Below are 10693 nucleotides of genomic sequence, written 5' to 3' on the forward strand. Positions count from 1 at the left end.
AAAAGAAAGAAAAAGGCAACATCACACTCATTTTTAAAAAGTGTAAAAAGGATGACCTCAGGAACTACTGACCTATTAGTCTGTCTTCTATGCCAGGAAAGATCATGGAGCAGATCCTCATGAAAGCTATGTGCAGTGGAAATGCAAAGTCACAGCCTGAAACAGTAACTGAGCATCTGGTGGGAGGGTGGGCCAAACCAGGGAAGCTTAGGTGCAAGCAGTGCACCTGAGTGACTGGAAGGGGTGGAGCCAGGATCTACCCCTTCCCACACCTCATTTAAGGACTGGCAGTGGAGGTGAGAGTATCTCTTGCTGGAGAACCCTGCTCATTGCAGGGAAGCTGGATTAGATGACCTTTAAAGGTCCTTTCTAACTCTAAGGATTCTATGATTCTAATTTGGGTTATCATACCACATTTACAGGAACGCAACTGTTCTGTGATAGTGGAATCGTTTCTTAGACTAGGCAGTAGAAAGAAAAAGCAGCAGTATTTGCCCTTTTAGATCACAGTGTTGATATCACTGGTATGAATTAGTGAAGCTTGAAATCTGACTTCAGCCTTTTCCTGTTCTTTTTTCCTCTTTCTTCTACCTTAGTCTTGCAGAGGAACTAACAGACGAAGCCCTGTTTGATGTGGCAACAGAGCTTCAGGATGTTTGTGAGGATTATGCTGAAGCTGTATTCACATCGGAATTTTTGCAGCCAGCACAGTAAGTGCTTTCAAGTCTGCCCCATTACCAAATGAATCAACCTCAGTCTCATAGTTTTATCAGACAATCTAATGTTTCCTATTTTTGCTTGTTTGTTCTTTTTGTCTGTGAGATTTTGTTTCCTAAAATGAGTTAAATCCAACAAGAATTCATGTCAGATTTTTATAGAACCAAGATCATAATGTTTTTCTTTTCAGACCTCCTGGATTTATCAGGACTATCTTTTTGTTGTTGTTGTTTCATTTCTTTGGCCAGTGTTTCAGTGGAATGATGTGAGCTGTTACAGGTGAATTTTATATGTTTTGATAGGTATACACATCCATTTGTTTACCTCTGGTAACTCCATCCATTTTTGTGTGTAAACTACTGATGAGAATAAAATACTGGGAAGGGGACACTGGGTTTAAGCTATGTCATAGACGTCGCTGCACTGTGCCTCAATTTTCTTTCAATTGGGAGAATCTCACTTAACTACTTCACAAAGGAGTTATGGGTTTATTTCTGTCAAGAAAATGCATTGAATTTTTCTGATAGTTGTGTTGAAAGAACAATTAATTATTGATAGGAATCTAACACCCAGATGGAAAAGTGAAGAACAATAACTGTTGGATTTGCTCTTTAGAGCTTTATGTGTTGTATAATAAAGACACTGTCTGACCACCATAAGGAATATATGGATTAGTTCTTTTTAGAATGTGGTAATGCAAAGGAAGGATTCCCATGGCACAGGGCTAAGTAGAGGTCTCGCACAGGCTGTAGACAGAGCTTGCACTCTTAAAGTGAATGAAGTACTGCTCCTGTTTGTTTTCGAATGTCACTAATACATTATGCACAGATGAATCCTTTCAAGAGAAGCATGTGATGGAGAATTCCTTTTCTTTTTCTTCAAATTAGCTTAAAATATTATTTAAACCCAACACTTAGTGATCCAGCCCTACATTCTTTAGTCTTAGCAATTCCGTTAAAGTCAAGAACCTCAAAATCAATGAAAACTGTCATTTCTGCAATATAGTTAATAAGTTAATCACTATACTAGTTTGGGTTATGCCTGGAATGAGCAATGAGTAAGATTTATGGTACTATTTTGAGGAGCTCAGCCCTTGAGGTAACCCAAAAATCAGTATGACAGTTTGTATCCTTTAAGTTTCTTTTCTATAGTAGTGTTGCTCTCAGCAGGATAAATTTGACCTTCTAAGACTATTTTTATTTCCTCTTATTTGAATGTATTTAATTAAAATAATTGTTTTTATTGAGGACTCTTACTGTTTTGTTTGTCTTGAATTTTACACCAGAAGTAACAATGTAAATATTACTGTTAAATGACTTTGTGTGATTTCTTAAATTCTAAGCACCACGTTTTTATTTATTTAGTTGTATAATAAGTCTAATTTAAAATCAAAAATAGTGAGACGTGTCTGTATCTGCATGCATGTTCATGAAAGTATTGTCAAAATATTCTGTTTTTTAATAAACAGTGTGTCTTTCATAGGACTAAGCGTATTTTTAATTTAAGATAACTTCTTTCTAAAACCATTTGGAACAATCAGCACCCAACCTGGCAGCTTTACAAGACACAGACTACCCTATTTCTTCGGTGTAACATGGTTTTCTGACAAAGTAATTGTTTTCTCTGCTGTGAGTGGTATCCTCTGACTGATAGTGCCAAAGTGAATTTTTATTCTGAATGAGACTTTGTGGTGGTTGCGTGCTTTCTTTCAGAGAAAATCTGTGGAGAGTGAAGGCTTTAGGTAGAAACTCTGACTTCACACTCTTCAGTCCCTCCTGCAGAACTGAATGATGGACTTTGTACTGTCTATTTATAAATGCAAACTAGACAATTCAGGATGTTTCTGCACTGGAAATTTTGTAATGGTAAAGTTTTGAGTTGAAGTGACTGCGTGTCATTGTTCTTAAGGGACAAATCAGAATCAAGCTTGATGAATATTACACATGCTTAATTTTTGTTAAGATACGTTCGTGGAGACTATATGGGGATGAAGCACATAGTGCAACCATAATATCGCTTCAAGTGTTAACTGTGCATGTAATGATCAGTGTTAACTGACCATGCACTTACGGTACTGTCATGCATCTGAATCCATAGCTTCAATAAGACTACAATAAGCAGTTTCAGATTCAGAATGTTGTATTGATGGGGAAGAACAGATTTTATTGGAACCTGTGCTGTTTCTTATTGCTGAAGGTCTTTAGGAATAGGTTAGATATCCAAAATATACTATCCTATATATATACTATCCTACCTGGTACTGAGAAGGATCCCCTTTCATGGATCTGTAAGATCTTCACAGACCTGTTCTTTTCATTTTTTACGTGTAATTTTCTTCAGTGTCAGGGCTGTGAAAGGGATAAAACAAACAGGATGAAAGAATTTACTGATAATATAGATGTATGGGCGACTCCCTTAAATGCCAGTTGCTGCAGTCACATGTAGCTGAAGTAAAACTGAGGTTTACGGAGTGGATCAGAGTGACATAGACAACAGAAGCACATGAGAGCAGTTTGGTGCAAGGGCAGTGCCAAACCTCGCAGCACCACAGTGTTGGTGTGGTTACTTCCCAGCTGGTGCTGCGGACACCCCTGGCTCCTGGCTTGTCCTCCCTCCTGCTGCTCCCTGATAGGTAACTAGGTATTATAAGGAGCAATGAAGAAAGTGGATGACTCTGGAAACCCTCTATGAGGACCACAAAGACAGAACTGTTCATCTGAATTCTGTGAGCAGTTCTTGCAGCTCCTGAAAACACACAAACTGCTCTGTAAATATTTAACTGTAGAAATCAGCATGCTTCTGGGAGTGAGATGGTTATGGCAACAGTGCTTTGGAAAACTAATTTTTTTCTATTAATGCTGGACCTAATTCTACTGCCATTATTGTCACTGTAAGAACGTAACTTGAACCCCTTCCCTCTGTTTGGTTTGCCTTATCTCTGAGTTACTCCTAGAGGCTAACTTACTGTTGTTTCTCTTTTGACTGCTTTTCTCCTTTTTTCTTATTTTTTGGGACATTTTTTGAGATCTGATTCACCAGCAACAGCAGAAGGGGTTCTGTTCATAATGTGCATGTTAGCCAGACAGTTTGCTTCAGTATATTTCCTCAAAGCGTGTCCTTGAAGAATAAAGTAAGTTTCAAGTACATGTTTCGTCAGAAGAACTCACGTTATCTCTTGCAACATGCTTGGAGTGCTAGGTTGAACTTAGGTTTTAGAATGCTAGTCTGGTCTTAGAGAATGAAACAGGTTGAAGGACAGTGGTCCTAGCTGATCATTTGTCATCTGTTTCCTTGTGTTTCAGCTGTGTGTCACTGTCTGCCTGTTCTCTCTCATATGATATTTTGCTACGTGTAGGTAAAAGGAGTGCCTTGACTGACGCTCCTACCACAGTGAGGAAAGCTGCTGACCACTGGGGCTCCTGGGCACTACTGTGATTTTAATGTGGAATGGAGATTGGGCTGGCAGAACTTCCCTTCTGAAATACCTCACTGAGAAGAACTCACATAAATGCAGTGTTATTTCATTTCAAATTGTAAGTAGTATTCTGTGAAGAAGGAAATGTAAGCTGGTATTCAAAGTTCAGTGATTACTTTCACCTGTTTAGTGGAGTTTGTTTCTCATGGTCACATTCTTTATTGTTTTATCCCTAGGAAGATGTCTCTTTTCATTGAATAAACTTGGTCTCTGCTGCTGAGAGAGATTTCTTTATTTTTAATATTTTCCTTTTTAAAAGCTCTTTTAAGCAGTTCCCTGATTTGTCAAGGTATTTTTGAACTTGCATAACCTTTAAAGCAATTATTACAAGCCTGGCTGTAAAAATTGCTGAATTCAGAGATAATTCATGAGCTGTATGAGTTTCCCTTCAAGTAAATTCCAACTATACTGCAAATGTGCAAATCTAGCTGTAGATTCCAGCTTAACAAACAAAACAAAAAAAATTGCATAAAATTCCCACAGCATTAAGGTTGTTGTCAGTTCTTACCTTTGCTTCATTGTTCATTTGTGGAGACTTGCACTTTCAGCCTAGCTGTGGCAGAGGCATACATACACACAAAGGGGACACTGTGATCGACTGGAGTACGTGTCTTTGGACTGCTGCACCCAAGAGGGTGCTGCTGTTGTGGCTAATGGCTCAAGCGACCAAGACGACACAGCTTTCTAGTGCAGGAAAGAAGCTGGGTGGGTTCAATGGATCTGTTCCAACTCAAGATATCCTGTGACTGTGATTTTGTGACTGGTCAAAGCTCGGGGATGCTGGTGTTACTGGTCTCAGCCTGTAAGTGGTGACCAGGGTAAAAATTCCTCGGTGACGACTGCAGCTTAGGGCTGTATTGGGCAGTGTTCTTGATGTTTCTGCTTGGCTTACAGGGAGGCATCATTCATTTCTTTCTGCGTCTGGGAAAACTGTGTGTCTCAGTGATAAGAGCCTACCTGCGTGGCAGGATGTGTACCAGCAGGAGGAGGGAGACTGGTCCCTGTTCTGAACGTGGGTTTCTGGAGCAGGCCAGCTCTCTGGAGGATACTGCAGGTAGACTGCATGTGAGTATTAAATGGCCCACCAGACTGTACGATTAGTGTCAGAACTGGGGGAGGAAGTAACAGGAATAATGTAAGAAACTTGTTGAGTCTCACTAGCTCCTACTAATCTGCAGTGAACTGTTCAATATAGGGCGAAATGGTGGGGTTTTTTTTTTCAGGACATAGATAATACCTTTTTTTTTTTTAATGGTACTTTGTATGTGTTGGGAACTGTAACTGTTGACCCTGAACAAATGTAAAGAAATATGTGATATTGTCATGCTCTGATGCCTGCTTAGAGCTGAAGTTTTACTTGGTTATAGATTGCAATATGCCCAGAGTAGCAGAGAACTCAGAGGGGCTAACTACCCAAGTAACACCTTTGCTTCCTGCAGATCTTTTGCAGCTTCACTTGAACTGTTTGTTATCACAGCTGTAAAAGTATTCACAACTCATGCTGACAACTTAAGGCCTTAAGGCCAGCCTAGCTGTGCCATCTCAGCTGTGAGAGTTACTTAATTAGCAAGAGCAGATCTAATTTCGGTCTTAGTGACACAGATGACATGGCAGGATGGTGTGAAGGTCTCTATTCTGCAGAGGAGGATAGCTACAGCCTTGGCTACCCTTGTTTCCACTGAACATTACTCGGCCCAGGCATTTGTCTGGTCTTATGTGCCTGATGTGAATTTCTCACAGCCATGCATTCTGGTATCAGTCAGTTCAGCCTTGGTGGTAAGAGTTGTATGATGCAAGATTTGTGGTACTTGGGATTAACTAGAGCTAGCAGCAACCTGGCAGGCAACACAACACCTAAGTCTGCTCACCAACACATGTATCTTTCTGCTAGAGAATTTCCTGTGCCTCAGTACTATAAAATCTTTGCTGGAGCAAGTTCCCATCAGTTGCAATCTTCTGTTGTGCTTCTATGGGTTATGATTTTGTTCTCTTTGTTTTTTGGCGGAATGCTTCTGCTCTCCTCCAATTTATTGGGATCTGATGTAGCTTGTCTTTTTTTTTTAATTTTGGCTGTAGGTGAAATATAAACAATGCAGAGAGAACTGTAAAATGATTTAATGTTATACTGCCAGGAATTGCCATCTCTTGGATTCTTGGATCTTGGACAACTTCTCTGTTAGCTTCACTGGTATGAGCAGTCACAGTCGCTGCTGCCAGAGAATTTCTCAGTCATTCAAGTAAAACAGCGTAGTACAATTCATTTCTAGTGAGTGACTGACGTTCAGCTCTACCACCTGCTGTTTTCTCTGATTCAATGTAGTGTCTTCTCCTTAGAGCTGCCTCTCGATTTCTCTGGTGACTTCAAGGTTATAGCAGCTGGAATCCATCCTGACCATTGCCCTCTTCTCATCAGCTGCTTTGCTTGAGTCTGCACACTCTAAATCCCCATACCTGCTGATGGAACTGCACTCAGCATCCCTGCTTCTTGAAATAAGAGAAGATTATTTTATAACTTTGGACAGACTTTGTGGGCTCTAGTGGACAGAGCTCCCATTTCTCTTACTTCCTTAGCATTCTCCTGGTTTGACCCTGAAGGCTGTTTAAACCAGATTGAACGCTGTGTCAGCAGGCACAACTGAATAGAATCCAGACTTGAATTTAGTCCAGGAGATATTAGCCAACCAACTGATTTTTGGCTTTTTCTGCATAGGCCCTTAAGCATACATCCAAAGCCACTTTCCCTGTCCAGTTTGGGTAAGTTTGGCTTATGTGGACAACTGCTTCTCAGGGGGATAATGGCGTTAGAAGATAACATTCTTCTGAGTTCTCATCTTGTAGTGGTTCTTACATATGGCATTGCCTATTGTGCTGATCTTGTTCTGCAGAAGTTAGTATGTAAACTATGTTTTATACAAGGTTTGATTTTAATTGACATCTTACAATGCTAGATAACCTGATGATGATAGAAAGCATTCCTTGAAAGAGGTTCTGTCTTCACAGAAGTTTCTCTGCTGTATTGCAAGGAAAAACACTTGAATTACCAGTAAATCTGAATGTGTTTAGAATTAGGAGAAAATGTATTTGGATTTAGATTATTTTCTTAAAAAGCAGTTGGAAGTAAAAATATCTTTGAAGACATTCGAACTCAGGTTGTTGTCTAGTTTATATTTCTCTTACATTATTGTTTGGCTATAACTCTTGTAGAGGTTCTACATCTCTGCTGTAATCCACGGAAAAGAGGCTGTGTGCCTTTAAGTACTGAAAGGAAATAGTTGCAATGTCTGAAGCTTTTGCAACACTTCAAAAGAAAGAAAAAAGTTCTGGAGGTTTACATTTTCAAGGGCTGCCAGTTGTTTGCTTTCAGAGTTCAGGACAGCACAGAGTAATTCTTCCCCTTTTCCTTGGAGGAATTGTAGTTCTTATTGCCTTCAAAGGCCACCGGTAACTGCCTGCTCAGGCAGCCATGCCATTGGAGAAAACCTTTTGTTTTTTCCAGACTGTACAGCAAAATAGCTGTTCAGAGTGAATGTGTCAGAACTGTTGTGTTGCTTGTGAACAACAGTGAAGGTTATGCTTTCTCACATCCAGAGATGTGCTTTGCTACTGTGCAAAGTAATAGCTTTCAGAAAGATTTCAGCTTTCTTTGGGAAGAATGATGGGTGGGGAGGCAGCACATCTGCAGTGACTCCAAGATGATAGAGTCATGATGATAGAAAAGAATGCTCTGTAAAAGTATATTCTTTGAGTACAGTGAATTGGTATGATTTGTATTTAAAAAAAAAAAAAAAAGTTGAACAATGCCATCAGATTACTAACATGTTCTTCTTTCAATAATTGGGTCAGAATTTGACTTTAGAATGTGTTTTCATAGAGGCATTAATTTGATTAAAGGCAAGGACTGCATGTTATTGAAGGTATGCTTTATCTGAGAAGCTGACAAGGAAAAGCAGTGTTATCTGTGTAACAGGTACAGCAGCAGTACCTTCTGCCCCAAGTATCAGTCTTTGCCTACTATCATATTATGCAAACATAGTAGCTTGGGATATATCTTACAGTGTGCCATCACTGCAAGGTTTAAATTTGCTCTTTGTTATGTAAGTTGAAAGGACTTATTATTTTTTAATTAAGAAATCTGAGCATGGTGAGCAGAGCTTTGGGAATGCAAACCTGGGTTTGAATGCTGCCTCTAGCCATGCTACTTTGCTTTCTGTGTCTTCAAAAGGGGGTACAGGACAAAGGACGGGGAAATTTAATATTTACCCTATCTGAGTATTTATGTTCTCTATACAGTTCAAATTCTCAGGGCATTTTAGAAGAAAAGTTATTCTTCCAGTAATATTAACCAAACCTTTTTAGAGCACAGAATACAGTAGTTTTTGAAAACAATTTGTATAGTTTGAATCTCATGCAGATGTTAATGCAGAATTTTTTGTATCTTGTGCCTTCTAAGGAAAAGACTAATTTTGCTTAGTTCAGTATTTGCACTTACTGAGAAGATGATACAATGCAAAAATCTTATTGATAAAATGATTTTGGATAAATTGTGAAGACATTCTGTTTAAAAGGCTGCATTGTTTTGTGTCTGCATAAACTGCTTCACATCTTTAAATAGAAGGCAGGTTCTATCTCTTTCTCTCCCAATGAAGATTTGAGGAGCATGAAAAAGAAATCGCCTTCACTTTAATATCGGTCTGGTTATTAAATTGAGTGCAGTTAATGAAGGACAGAGATGTTAACATAGATAATAGCCTCATGGGAGTCTCCCTGGTTGTGTCTTACCTGCAAACTAAATTCTTCCAAGCCCTAGAAAAACTTCTCATGGAAAATTCTGTTCAGGTGATTATAATAATCTGTTTTGGTGTGGCTTCTACATGGTAGCTGACATGGAAACTGTTAGGTTGACACCTCTGGAAAGTTACTGTTGTCCATGTCTGTCCAGACTGAATGCAAATATGGAAAGGATGAAGACATTTTTAAAAAGCTACAGTGTAGGTGGATGAGTATCTGGTCTGTAACAAATATATCCCTGGATACGCGTCACTGATAGATTCTTGCTAGCATGAGCCTCCTGTATGGGTAGCTTTCTTGAAACAATACTGAAGTGATGTGTAGCTCTTGTGCTGGTCTTCTGCATAGGTGACAACATCACCTTTGGAAATGAGAGATGAAATTCTGCCCCTGTGTATGCTCACTTTAAGTTCAGAGAAGTTGCACAGGCAGAAAGCAAAGCTTAGTGCATGCTTGCTCTCAATAACATAGAGAAGACAAATGCTATTTGCTTGCCCCTTTCATGCTATTGTCATGATAAACATACACTTGTCGTACATTTGATAGCTGTAGATAATCATGCATTTTCAAATGCTTGTTAAAAGTAAGCTGCAGTCTGTTTTTTGTTCTGCTTCCTACTCCAACTGGTACTGGGTTAACATGAAATTAAACTAGATGTTTTAATCCTGTTTATTACTGGCCTGCTCCTCGATAGGTCACATCTATTCAAGACAGAAACAGTTTGGAAAGTACTACAACTGTAGGGAGCAGTACAGAGTAAGTACTGCAGTATTCCCTTCAAATATATCCCCATCTTTCAGGCGTTTTTCTGCTGAGCTAGTATTTCTACAAGACCTGTGAATATATTATCCATGGCCTTTCTTTGGGATTGCTTAATTAGGCAGTTTAGTGACACTACAGCATTTTTGAGAAACCAGTTGTGCAGTCACATCTTTCATCTGGGGCTTGAAGTGAAACAGCAGAGGCAATGAGGCTCCAGCCCAAACTTTACACCATGGAGCTGTCACCCATAGATGGGTAGCATAAATTATAGTTAGCTTACTGGCACTTGACTTTGGAGTGAAAATTACTTGGGAATTGTGACTGTTCCACTTATGCTTCAAACAAAGCCACTTAGCATTCCCTGGGGTTTTAAACACTGTTCTCAGTAGTATTTGCTTTGATTGCTTGAATGAGCTTTTTAGTAACATTAGTGCAAATTAAATATTTATGTTTGTACCAACCAACCTACAGATAGAAAGCCTCTTAAGTTGCTTTAGGTCCCTGTTGCCTTGTGTTTGCTTGGCTCTTAAACTGTATGCTTTCTTGGGCAAAACTTTTGTTTATTGAGCTTTATTTGGTAGTGTACTGACTGACATGCTGTAACTAAATACAACCCTTCAGTTTTTCTTCCCGTCTTCTCCCATTGTTCCTGTGAGTCAAGCAGCCACTTCTTGTGCTGAGTTTCTCCCAGTTCTTAGGAGATGGGGAGGAGCTGGCTGCTCTGTTTTCCCCTCGGAAGCGTTAGTGAAAGTGAGGGATGCGAAGGAAGAGAAAACGAGTTATGCCCTGAAAGTCCCCTAGTTCAGCTTGTGCAGCAGAGCGCTGACTTGCAGTACCTTGACGGCAGTGCCTTGCAGTAGTTCAGCCGCGGCATCCGCGCAGGGCTGGGCAACAGGCAAAGAGGTTGTGATGCCAGGCCTGTGCCAGGAGCCGCGCGGGCAGCGCGGCAGC

General features: G+C 39.8%; 1 long non-coding RNA gene across 1 annotated transcript; it reads left to right on the forward strand.

Annotated features, from left to right (window-relative positions):
• Positions 1-7: 7 nt before the first annotated feature.
• On the forward strand, positions 8-6214 carry LOC116217353. Its single transcript, XR_004161794.1, has 3 exons — positions 8-710; positions 4073-4994; positions 5087-6214. It is a non-coding gene; the product is annotated as an uncharacterized LOC116217353 (long non-coding RNA).
• The last annotated feature ends 4479 nt before the right edge of the window (positions 6215-10693 follow it).

This window comes from Meleagris gallopavo, chromosome 21, assembly GCF_000146605.3.
Source record: "Meleagris gallopavo isolate NT-WF06-2002-E0010 breed Aviagen turkey brand Nicholas breeding stock chromosome 21, Turkey_5.1, whole genome shotgun sequence".
Classification (NCBI taxonomy): Eukaryota; Metazoa; Chordata; class Aves; order Galliformes; family Phasianidae; genus Meleagris; species Meleagris gallopavo.